General features: G+C 43.1%; 1 non-coding gene across 1 annotated transcript; it reads right to left on the bottom strand.

The window, feature by feature from the left end:
- Positions 1-9904: 9904 nt before the first annotated feature.
- Positions 9905-9992, bottom strand: Trnay-gua (transfer RNA tyrosine (anticodon GUA)). The gene is given in 2 exon segments: positions 9905-9940; positions 9956-9992. It is a non-coding gene; the product is annotated as a tRNA-Tyr (tRNA).
- Positions 9993-12125: the final 2133 nt, after the last annotated feature.

The following is a 12125-nucleotide window of genomic DNA, read 5'->3' as shown; positions in this document are numbered from 1 at the left end:
AGAAAGCACAGTTAGTGGTGTGAGACGGATTTCAAAGAAAAGCTCTGCCCACCTGGCCCTGACCACAAGACTTGTTAAGAATAATTAATTGTCTGTAATCATTTTCTATGGAAACTTTTATGTCTGCCAACTTCCTTCTGTAATCTCTTAAAAGTGATGCTTGAATTTTAGTAAAGTTGCAGCAGATTCAAATCTCATTAGAGTTGTGTCTGTCTGTCATTCGCCGAATCCTGGGTTCTCCTAAGCCTTCACCCCTGTTCTCCCTCGCTCTTCAATCTCCAAGAGAGTCAGTCCGCGGCAGGCGTGATGTCAGTGTGTTAAACTTTGGACTTGGAAACTTACTGTCACATGTATGTCATCTCTAAGTCTTATCATTCACATGCCTTCAATCATTTACCCAGACCCTCACAACTTGCATGGACTTTCTCCCTTTTCTTTCCATCTGGGAACTTCCAACCCTTTTAACCTTTCAGCGCAGACCCCTCATCACTAAAACTCTTTGCATCTTTACATCCATTAAAGTTTATTTTTTTTATTTGCTGTTTTTCCTTAATATCAGGTGCTTGATTATTCAGAGTAGTCATTGAGAAGGCAAATCTTTTTCATTACTATCCCTTTAAATGTGCAGAAGAGAGGCAGTTTTTAGGTCAGAAATAATAGCTTGGTAGCTTTGAGTTTGTTTTCCCATTGAAAGCTGTTTGTGTGTTCATTTATCCAGTAGGAAGCCTGTTAGCTCTAGGAAAAGGCAAGGTCTGATTTTTACATAGAAACGCTCAGAGGCCTGATCAGAATTGTATCTTCCTAAATCAATGAAAGAAATTTGGTAGTGATCTCTTTTCCTTCTGACTTTTTATAGCTCCTTGTAGAAGGTTCACAGAGTCCATAGAAGTCTTCTTGTAGGTTTTTAATCTATCAGTGTGCCTTGAGGTCAGGATATTTATTCATTTCTTTACATGCTGACTTTAAGCCATTTGTCAGAGCCTGTGACCCTGTTGAGAGTCTCTACTGATCTGTTCATTAACCAGCGGAGGGCTGGCGAATAACTGAGCCTCACTTTTGAAGTTGTCTTATTTAACAGACCCATGAATGAAACTGTCCTTTAAAACTCTCAAGGGTGAATCATCGGGGAGCATCATGGCCACCTGTGTGCCAAAGGTACTGCAAAGACAGAGTGTTGTTAAGGTGGAAGCAAGCGTTTTAACTAAGGACAGACCGGTCAGGCAGCCTTGGAGGAGCTGAATGAGGCCTGCCTGCTGTTGTACCAGGAGCTGGCAGGGCCTCTAAATTGTGTGGTGAAGATAGGGCGTGGGAGAGGGAGGCCCCATAGCAATTATGCATGCATGATGGTCCTAAGATGAACATTTACAAGCTTGTGTCAATGATGACTTACTTTTAACTTCTTTAAAGTTCTTTAACCGCCATGCATGCATATGAGCATAAAAACCCATTCTCTTCTTGAGAGCTGGGGTTTAAGTCTGACAGGTTTTCCTCACCTAGTTTAGTGTCGTTCTGTTTGAAGAGAAATAGGGTGGTCAATTTGTCTAAAAAGTCTTTTTTTTAAATATTTTATTTATTATGCATACAATATTCTGTCTGTGTGTATATCTGTAGGTCAGACCTCATTACAGATGGTTGTGAGCCACCATGTGGTTGCCAGGAATTGAACTCAGGACCTTTGGAAGAGCAGGCAATGCTCTTAACCTCTGAGCCATCTCTCCAGCCCTTGCCTGCAGTCTTTATCTAGGAGTGGAACTTATGAGATTTCCGGCTTCTTCCCTCCTCATTAGCATGTCCTTTGGTGGTGTGATTTCTCGGGTGTTGTTTAGGCAGCCCTATTATTTATTGTAAAAAGACGGCTTCCCTGTCTTTCTTTTTTCTTTCTTTCTTTCTTTCTTTCTTTCTTTCTTTCTTTCTTTCTTTTTTTTTTTTTTGAGATGGGTCACACCACCAGTTCCCACTCCTAAGTGATTAAATTCTAGGAGGGAAACCAGATGTCCTAGGCAGTTTGCTTGCATAAGGAAAAAGTGATAGAGAACGTTATACACAGAAATCCTGTGCACAGGTTCTAGACCATAGAACTATCAACGTGATCACTGCATTGTTGGGAGGCTTGGCTGAGGATGTGTCTGAAGTGGTCTTGTGTGGCACTCTTTCTGGGAAGACAGGAGCAGACCTCTGTTCACCCTAGATAGAGAACCAGGGAGAGAACAAAGTACAGATACCGTTAAAGTCCAACTCGGTGAACCAATGAGTTTTATTAGGGTTTGTGCTGAATCGTTTTATGTCAACTTGACACAAGCTAGAATCATCTGAGAGGAGGGAACCTCAATTGAGAGAATGCCTTCAGAAGATCAGGCTATAGGCAAGCCTGTAAGGCATTTTCTTAATTAGTGATTGATGCAGGAAGACATGGGCTGGTGGTTCTGGATTCTATATGAAAGCAGGCTGAACAAGCCATGAGGTGCAAGCCAGTAAGCAGCACCCTGTCATGGCCTCTGCACCAGCTCCTGCCTTCAGGTTCCAGCCCTGCTTAAGTTCCTGTCCTGACTTCCTTTGGTGATGAACTGTAATGTGGAAGCAGAAGCCAAATAAACCCTTTCCTTTTCAAGTTGCTTTTATCATGGTGTTTCATCACGTCAGTAGTAACTAAGACATTAGTGACTTATAGCAATAAACGTATTGCTATAAGACTATGTATAGCAATAGAGTGAAGTGTTATTTATAGGCACAGAAATGACCCAAAGACAACTGTCTCACCAACATCAGCATTAGTGACAGCTCATAAAAGCTAGAAACCTGTAGACATCTCAGCAGACTGGAGAGTAGTCTGTCCAGGTAACACAATTGTTCCAAGCCTCTTGAAGGCAGCTTACCTGATTTCTGCTTCTTCCAGCCAGACAGCTGGTCTCGACTTCTAAGGGAGTTCAGCTTAGATGAGAATGTCAGCTATCCTTACAGTATACTATGCTTAGTTGGGGTGTGGTCAGTTTCAGGGACTTCCTACAGCTATCGAGTTATTTCCCAAATTTAACAAGCTTCCGTGCAGGATGAAGTCTTCTCCCTCCCTTAGTGTATCCTGTTGTTTTCCTTCCCCTTAACACCCTGTGTCCTAAGAGCTTCCTCCGACTTGGAAAGGCTTCAGTGCTGTCAGAAGCAAGCACTGTTGACCCAATGTTGCCTTTCAGTCATCACTGACGGAGCAACAGTCTCTAGCCATCTGATTGCAGGCTAACAAGGATTTCCACGTTATTTTCATAGGATCAAAGACTTTGTTTGTTTTTTAGAACTGATGTTACATCAGATACACTTACAGCTGTCTTCTCTGTATCTGGCCCTCTTATTTTTTCTCATCCTATCTTTTCTACCTTTAGGAGGCCTGAATCACCAAATTTCTATCTTCAAGAATTTCTGGTTGAAACTCCATGATATTAATTTTAAACTTATTTCACCAATAAATTTGTAATGACAACATTGCTAACAATCACGAGTCATGAAGAGAACAGTTTTTTTTTTTTTTGAATAACAAATGAGCAAGAGCCCCTCCATGTGGGACCACATGGCTTAATGGATAAGGTGTCTGACTTTGGATCAGAAGATTGAGGGTTTGAATCCTCTCGTGGGTGATTAGCATCCTTTTTTACATCGTATTTTCGACCATATTAGGCCACCTGACAACCGCCTTCTGACACAGTTATTTACTACTGGTTAAACACAGAAAAGATCAAAAACATTTAACTGAATCTAATCACCCAAAACAAAGAGATACAGATTTTTCAGTTTAAAGACAGTAAAAAATAAAAGCTGCCTCAAGAGAAAATGGAGCCTAATCCCTAAGGTGAGATATTCGAAAATACAATTTAATTGAGTTTGATTCTCAGAAAACTCTTTTTGTTTGTTTATTTTTGTTGTTTTTCGAGATAGGGTTTCTCTGTGTATTCCTAGTTGTCCTGGAATTTACTTCTGAGGACTAGGCTGGCTTCAAACTTAGAGATCCACCTGCTTCTGCCTCTCCAGTGCTGGGATTAAAGAGAAAAGTCTATAACAACAGAATTCTGGGAAACTTCGCTACCCCCCCCCCAAAAAAAATGCTGAAGTTGCCATTATAGTCAAACAATGAACCAACTAGATCCTTATTAGAAAAGTAGCATGCATGACTGTAATCCCAGCACTCGGGAGATGGAGACAGGAGCATCATCACACCTTTGATAACCACACGGTCAATACAAGCAGTTTCAGCCAAGTTAGGATTTCTCAGAGGAAGATAGGAGAGAGAGAGAGAGAGAGAGAGAGAGAGAGAGAGAGAGAGAGAGAGAGATTAGAGAAATTTAAAAAAGAACAGGATATTATTAGATACTCCTAAAGAATTGCTACATTGTCTTCCATTGGACAAGGACACTGTAGTTTTTATCAATATATATACTCGTGTGATTCATGTTTGTATATTTACATATTTGAGCATATGTGCCCTAGTTAATTTAATGCTATTCAATTTTTAAAAAGTAGATGAAACTAATAAACAGTTACAGGTTGACTCTAGGTGATGATGATTTACAGACAAATCCCTCTTTTGATCTTCTTTATATGTTGAAAAACATATATGCGGCTCCTGGTTACACACAAGTGTAACTCTCCTTTCAGACCCCACACTCACACTGAGTGTGTCTTTTCCTTTTCCTGGATGCCTCTCTCTCTAGTATCTCCCATGCTTAAGTCATACTGAAGGCTCAGCGGGTAAAGGCAGTCACCATCAACACTGACAATTTAGAGTTCAGTCTCTGGGACGCACATGAAGGAGAGAGCAGATTCCGGAAGTTGTCCTCCAACCTCCACACACGTGTGCTCCTACACCCATCGTCCCCCATCAATCAGTTCGTCCATCCATCAATCAAAATAAACAAATGTAATAAGCAAAAAAAATTATCTGTATTAAAATCCGTTCCTAAAAAACTCCATTCTGCTTCTTGGTTCATCCTGAAGTTCCTTTCTGTCGTGAGGTCAAGAACCCCATCTTCACTTGAGTATCTGAAAAAGAAAAACTTCCTCAGGCTGCCGTAGGTGGCACTGGGGAGCTGTGTTTCCCATCCAATCCTCACAGCCACAGGCAAACCCGAGTTGGGCAGCTGATGGACCTTGGCCAGCGGGCTTCACACAGCCGCAGGCGGTCAGGGCCCTACTACCAGTCCCCAAGCACTTACAGCACCCACTCCAAACTTGGCTCCCCACTGAGAGTTGTCAGATACAGAAAACTCTTGACATCTGAAGCGAAAAGGAACTTCCCCCAGGTTTCTCAGAACAAAAGCTGAGACATACAGCATGTTCATGACGCGCTGATAATCAGATATTCCTAGGAGGGAACAGTTGTTTCATTGTGAGGCTAATGCACATTCCCAGAAACGCGAACCTTTAACACGCTCAGCTGCTTTCTACAAACTTAACTCACCTGGCAATTGAATTTCAGTCTTGCTCACTTTCCAGAGAAACTAAGAAAGGGGCTTGGGAAAGTCTGGGTCGCCCTTGCCCCTGTTGTTCTACAAACATCAAGCCTTTCATAAACACCACTGCTGTCACAGAACTGTCACAGAGTGGCCTGTGGGCCTCTGACTTCACTGCACGGGGAGTCAGAGCTCCAAACCCCACCCCCAAGATCTCTAAGCCTCAGGATGATTTAAAAACAAACAAAAACCAGACAACATTTTGGAGATAAGGACAGAAAGGAAAGAGACGGTAATAATTGTTTTTCAAGTTTTAGGTCACAAACCCTCTCTTGGAAGTTGACCACAACAGTGGGTCCGTTTTTTCTTCCCTAGGTTGCCTGAAAGCAGGGTAATTCCTCACTCCTGGGTGACAGTGAGGGAGGGGCGATTTCAGGCAGAGTGTGTCTGGAGAGGCAGTGGCTAAGAGAAGCAGAGACCTGGAGCTGGTACTGACAGTGGTGAATGGGCCTGAGAAAAGTCCTGAGAATACTGGCAGTTTACAGCAGTGTTCCTTTATTTAGAGGCAGTTGTCTTCTGAATCTCACAGCCCTTGAATCTCAAGGTACCACCTCTTTGTCTCCCGGTTTGCTTCTGGCATCTCTCTGACAAACATCACTCCCCAAGTCCCCACGGGCAGCAAGATTTCCACTCAGTTCTTTTTTTTTTTTTTTGGGTTTTTCGAGACAGGGTTTCTCTGGAGTTCCTAATCCCACCTGGTCCCTTAAGAATCCCCAGTAGCAGGGAATCCTGGCCCATGCCTTTAATCTTAGCACCTAGAAGGCAGAGGCACATGGACCCCTGTGAGCTCAAGGCCAGCCAGGTCTCTATATTGAACTTCAGGACAGCCAGGGTAACATAGTGGAGACCCTGTCTCAAGACAAAGAGTCCCCAGCAAAGCCGAACTCCCAGGAGCCACGGGTGAACTTGCCCTTTGTTAGCGCTTCCTTGTTTTTTCTTGGCATCCTCACTGTGTCTCTCAAGATCCTCTCCCAATAAGTTACAGCCATCCAAGTCTTTCTTTCAGGGTCTGTTTTTGGTGAACGGACACGAGGTTTAGTCAGGGGCCACAGAGTGACTTCATTGGTAAGAGGATGAGAGAAGGCCATTTTTTTAAAAGCATCTGGGTCTTGTGTAGCTCAGACTGGCCTTGAATTCTGTCGTCCCCCCCTTCCCCCCAACTGCCACACCTGAATGTCCTGGATGCTGCTGGATCGTGACACGTGGTGGTGTGAGGACATGACTTTGCAAACTCCGTTTTAAAGAAGGGGCTTCATCTTAAGGCATATAACGAGCAGAGGGCTGATCTCAGCTCCAGAAATGTGCTGCCATGGCAGAATTTGAACAGATACCTCGAAAATAGTCCACCAGAGAGCTAAGGAACAGGGCCATAAAATTTAACGAGGTCCAGATGTTCCTGGGAGGCATCCTGTTCTTGAAGATACCCTGTCAGTTATTTATGGCTCATTGTTAGGTTTTTACACCCCCAAACTGACCAATGGTTTCAAACACTACCTTACCCTATGCCCTCCTTATCCGATCCCTAGATGGCAGGATGTGAACTCCCTGATTACGGTGTTTCCCCTTTAAAAGTTCTACCCTCCCAGGGCTCCCTGCTACACTTTCCTCCGCACTCACCATGCTGCGGTGCTGGAAAGGGGTTGATCCAAACCTGAGTTTGGATATTAAAAAAACCGTCACGTAATTTGCATCGGAAATCCGACTGCGAGAATTCATTTGCAGACCAGAAACTTGGGCATAGTGGTGGGTGTGCACCACCACGCTGGGCCGAGTAACAAATGTGTAGGTGTTGCTGAACCATCAGAGTGCAGCTTTGCTCACACCATCCCAGCCTGTCAGCTAGAGGGAAAAGGAGGCCCCGCTTTGGCCAGTTGTGCAGTAAGGCCACAGGACAGTGAAAAGACCAAAGAGAACAATAGTTAGACAGAGAGGCTGCAAGGGGCAGAGCTCAGAGAAGATCTTGTTTAATCCCTTCCCTGAATTCTCTGTCCATCTTGTTCAGTCCAACCTCAGTTCGTTGACTTCTGTTAAGTACTCTGGTGACCCTTCCATCTTCTCCAGACCATCTATCTCCGTGTCACTTCATTTTCACATCCCTTACAAATATGCAAATTCCATCATAGTACCCTAGGCACAAGGTTGGTAAATAGGAACATGATTTCAGAATCATATTGTCAAAATGTCAGACTGTCATATCTGGTGTATGTTGATCGTGTGTGTTCCCTAAAAGAGCAGTTGGCCACGAAGTTCAATGGCAAGCCAGTTAAGAGCACAGAACTTACACACTTACACGGCCCTCGCTCACTCCAGCCCTTCCTCTTGGCTCAGTTTAACCAGAACTGTCACACAGCTGGCTGCTGCCTCGTCCCTTGATTCTGAACAAGAATAAGACCAAAAGCTACAGAAGCCTGCAGGTGTAACTCAGCAGCACAGCGTCTGCTCCTCATCAGGAGGCCTCAAGTTCAATCTCCAGCATGCGCACACAAATGAAATTAAAACACATCAAACATGCAAATGGTTATATAGAGAAATAAAAGCATAAATGAGTTACTGTGTCCAGAAACATGTAGAAAAGTAACAGATAAAACAATTACACAGACCAGCGTGGTGGCTCATACATTAATTTCAGTTCTCAGGATGCTGAGGCAGGAGGGTCAGTTTGACTTCAAGGCTAGACTGCATGGTGAGTTTCAGGCAAGCCTGGGCTACAAACTGAAACCTTGTCTCAGAATAAACAAATAGAATAAAATAATAAAAGTGATGTACAACCAGGTTGATGGCACATGCCTATCTGTAATCCCAGCCTTGGAAGGTGGAAGCAATGCAATCACTTTCCGTCTATCCTTAGTTGTATAATATGTTTGGTGCCAGCCTGGGCTACACGATCCAGCCCTCCCACCCCCATGAAGAATAGTCACATTTGTTTGCTTCTGGAAGAAGTTGCAGAAGTTACCGCCCTTAAGTGACTTTTGAGGGAGGAAGAGGAATTAATCTTACAAACAAGAAGGGACAGAATGTTCTGGAAGAGGGAAGATAAACACTGTTATCTGGAGGTAGTGGTTTGAGTCACCACACCAATTCCAAATTCTGCCCGTTGGTGGGACAGCAGGGAGGGTGCAGGAAGAAGAAAGAGGAAGATTTAATTTCTCTGTCAGGTTAGCAGCTGTACATGAATGTACTGATATTCTAATTATCACCTGCTGTCCCGTAGCCCCTCAGTCAGCCCCGCTGGCCATTCAGGCTGTAGCCTGGTGAGGCTTCCTGTCTCATGGGCCAGGCTCTCCTACAACCTCGATATATAGGTTTAAATTAAGTTTCTATCATTCCATCTATTTATCAATAAGAGTCAAAAGTCACAGGTGGGCTGAAACCTGCTAGCTCAGAGACTAAGTAGCAGCTAACTGACCTTGGCTTTTGGTGGGAGACACTGTGAGAGAATCAAGAGAGCTCAAACTCTAGTTCCCACCCTTTCCTTCCCGCGTCCTCTTACCCACAACTGAAGAGGCAAGAATTCAGAACTAAAGTCTTGGTATTTTGATAATGTGGATATCCTGTAGGTATGAGCAAGCTGAATGTGGCATTTCTGATTGACAATCAGATATGCAGGGATTGCTACCTTCTAAGCCCTCTTGCCCGTCCTTAACATGCAGAGAAATTTTAAGCAAAAAATAGTATAACCAGATTTGTGCTTGGGGACAATCCACATCCTGGCAGTTCGGTGGGCCAACTGGGGTAGCTGGCCTTGATCTTAATCATAGTGATTAAGAGAAAAATAAAAACTGAGAAGAAATTTTTGTCAACAATATAAAGCAGTTACTTTAAAATTCTTTTCAATTTATGTGTAGGCATGTATGTTTATCATGTGTGTGTTGGTGCCCCAAGGCCCCTGGAACTTTAGTTACAGATGGTTGTGAGTTTTCATGTAGGCACTGATAACTGAACCTAGGCCTTCTGCAAGAGCAGCCAAGCTCCTAACTGCTAACACATCTCCCCAGACTCCAAAATTACAATATAGTTATTAACTTTAATTTCTAAAATGTCCACCTGGACCAATAAGAAGCATCATGAAGCCCTATTCTCAAAACAGACAGCAACTGGTCTGGACAGCTCCAGCCTAGATTATATCAAGTGGTTTGTCAATGCGTTAAAAATGACCAGCTTTGCTATCATAAAAAGACTTGATGATAATAATAATAATGATGATTTAACAAATTTCATATTTCCATAGTAAACATATAATACCTCTCTTTGCTGGCAGAGTCGAATGTACATACCCTTTGATCAAATGGTAAGATTTATAGAATTAGATCAGATAGCATATTAGAAGCTATCAAAGGAAGGACCTTTGCCTTTTGGTCCTGTTCTGACCTCTCTCTCCTGCCATCATGTGTCCTGAGCCATAAAAACACTTCTCCTTCGAGCCGGATTCGAACCAGCGACCTAAGGATATCCAAATGATCACACTACAGTCCTCCGCTCTACCAACTGAGCTATCGAAGGATGGCAAATGGAAGTTCTAACAAGGTCTCAAGTAGCTTACCCTGGCTTTAACTTTAGTCTATATTTGTGAACAACTTTGAATTTTTGGTCCTCCTGCCTCCAGCTGGGATTGCCGGTATGAGCCACCATGCCTGATTTTAAACAGCGCTGAGGATCAAACTCAAGGCTTCATTAATGTAAAGAGGACATGCTACCAAATGCCAAGCACATTATTTATAACAGAAAAAAACCACCAAACATCCCATAATCTTGGCAATTACACACTTTCTTTTTAAGCAATGCTTTGAATTATTCAGGAAAACTTACTAATTGTTTCTATGATTACACAAATATGAAATAAATACCAGAACAATATATGTCAACTATCATTAATTGATGGATTTGTGGTGGTTTCATTTATAAAAATGTTTTTCTTCATTGTCTCATTTTTTGGTAATAAATGTAAATTCAAAACAAGACAAGGAATTACTGATCTCATGAGTGACGTTGGCAGGGAGAAGCTCAAAGTCCTTGTGAGCTGGGCAATTGTACCACCATGAAGGTGGGTGTCCAGTAGGATCCTGCCGCCCACACACCAACTCCTGAAAGTGTCCCGAGTCATTGTGGCCTCAACCCTTTAATTATTCACAAATGTGATGATAGAGCAATTTACTTTCTGGGCTCCAATTCTTCCTCTTCTTCTTCGTTTTCCTCCTCCTTTTTATCCTCCCACACCACCCCCCATTCTTTTGGTTTTTGGTTTGTTCAAATAAGCGTTTCTCTATGTAGCCTTGACCGTCCTGGAATGCACCCTGTAGACCAGGCTGGCCTCGAACTCAGAGAAATAACCTGCCTCTTTGAACTCGCAGAGACCCATCTGCCTCTGCCTCCCAAGGATTAAAGGCATGGGCCACCATCTAGCCCAACTGGGCTCCTATTCTTTTGCCTGCTTCGCTTCAAGTACTCTTCCAAATGCCTCCCTACTCAGCATAATTCAAACCAGGTATTATTAACATTAGTCTTTTGCTTAAAACAAAACAAATCAAGCAACAACAACAACAAACCCCACTACCCCAGCAACAGCCATAAAAAGACACATACAAAAAACCTCAACTCTCTTTTGTTTTGTTCAAACAAGTTCTTTATATGTAGCTCTTGCAAACCTCAATCTTGCTATGTAGCCTAGGTTGGCCTTAAATTTACAATGATCCTCCTGCCTCCTGAGTCCTGAAGTTACATGGGTGAGCCACCACACTGAGCTTATTGTTCTTTTCAGTGCTAAAAGAATTGAAGCTACAGGGGTAAATTAACTGCTGAAGGCCTCACCCATCACTTTAGTTACTCAGGTTTTCTGTCTTTTTGTCCTCATTCCTTATATTCAGTCCAGTTCTTCAAAGCATAATCTGTTCTCTTAGAAGAGGATGATGAACAGCGAACCACTGGACTACCAATCCGTAGTTCACATCCTTGGAGAACTGGTTTTTGTTTTTGTTTTTTTCCTAAGAAAATACATTTGGCCACCCCAGGGGTGGGGTTGGAGGCAGGCTTCCCTAACAGCCCACAACCCCCTTCCTTCTGCTGGCTCTAACTTTGGCCCTAGGGCTACAAACAGCTTTTTCTTTTGGTTACTCTGGCTCCCATTCCTTTTTCCTCCCTGACCACCGAAGTGGGTAGGTGCTTCACTCTCAGTTCAGCGAGACACAGAACAACACAGCTCTCTTTGTCCAGCTCCTCTGTGCTAGGCTTTCTGCTCCTCAAGCTCCTCAGCTCTGCCCCTCTCTTCTGTCTAGACAGGCAAGATTGTAGCTCACTATGTAACTCACAGAGATCCTCCATGGTGCTGAACTTACAGGTGTGAAACACCACTTCCCATGTTTTCTCTCTCCTCCTTCACTTCATGTTATCTATGTCTACCTCCATGGCTTTATCTTTATTATCATTTCTTAGCATGAATAACGAGATGTTCTACTCAATATGATTTGATTCTATTTCTCTTCTTCTCCTTCTTCTTCTTGTAAATTCAGAGATTTATCTGAAACTGTGTCTCAGAGCTCCCTTCTGGAGACAACTGAGGACTGGACGACCGAGTTTGCTATTTTGTGCATGCCTGACTGGATTTAGAGAAGGGTGTGGATGGGTACTGTTGTAACATGG

The sequence above is a fragment of the Chionomys nivalis genome, chromosome 13 (assembly GCF_950005125.1).
Source record: "Chionomys nivalis chromosome 13, mChiNiv1.1, whole genome shotgun sequence".
Lineage (NCBI taxonomy): Eukaryota > Metazoa > Chordata > Mammalia > Rodentia > Cricetidae > Chionomys > Chionomys nivalis.
The sequence above is the reverse complement of the archived record's forward strand: the minus strand, read 5'-3'. Positions and strand labels throughout refer to the sequence as shown.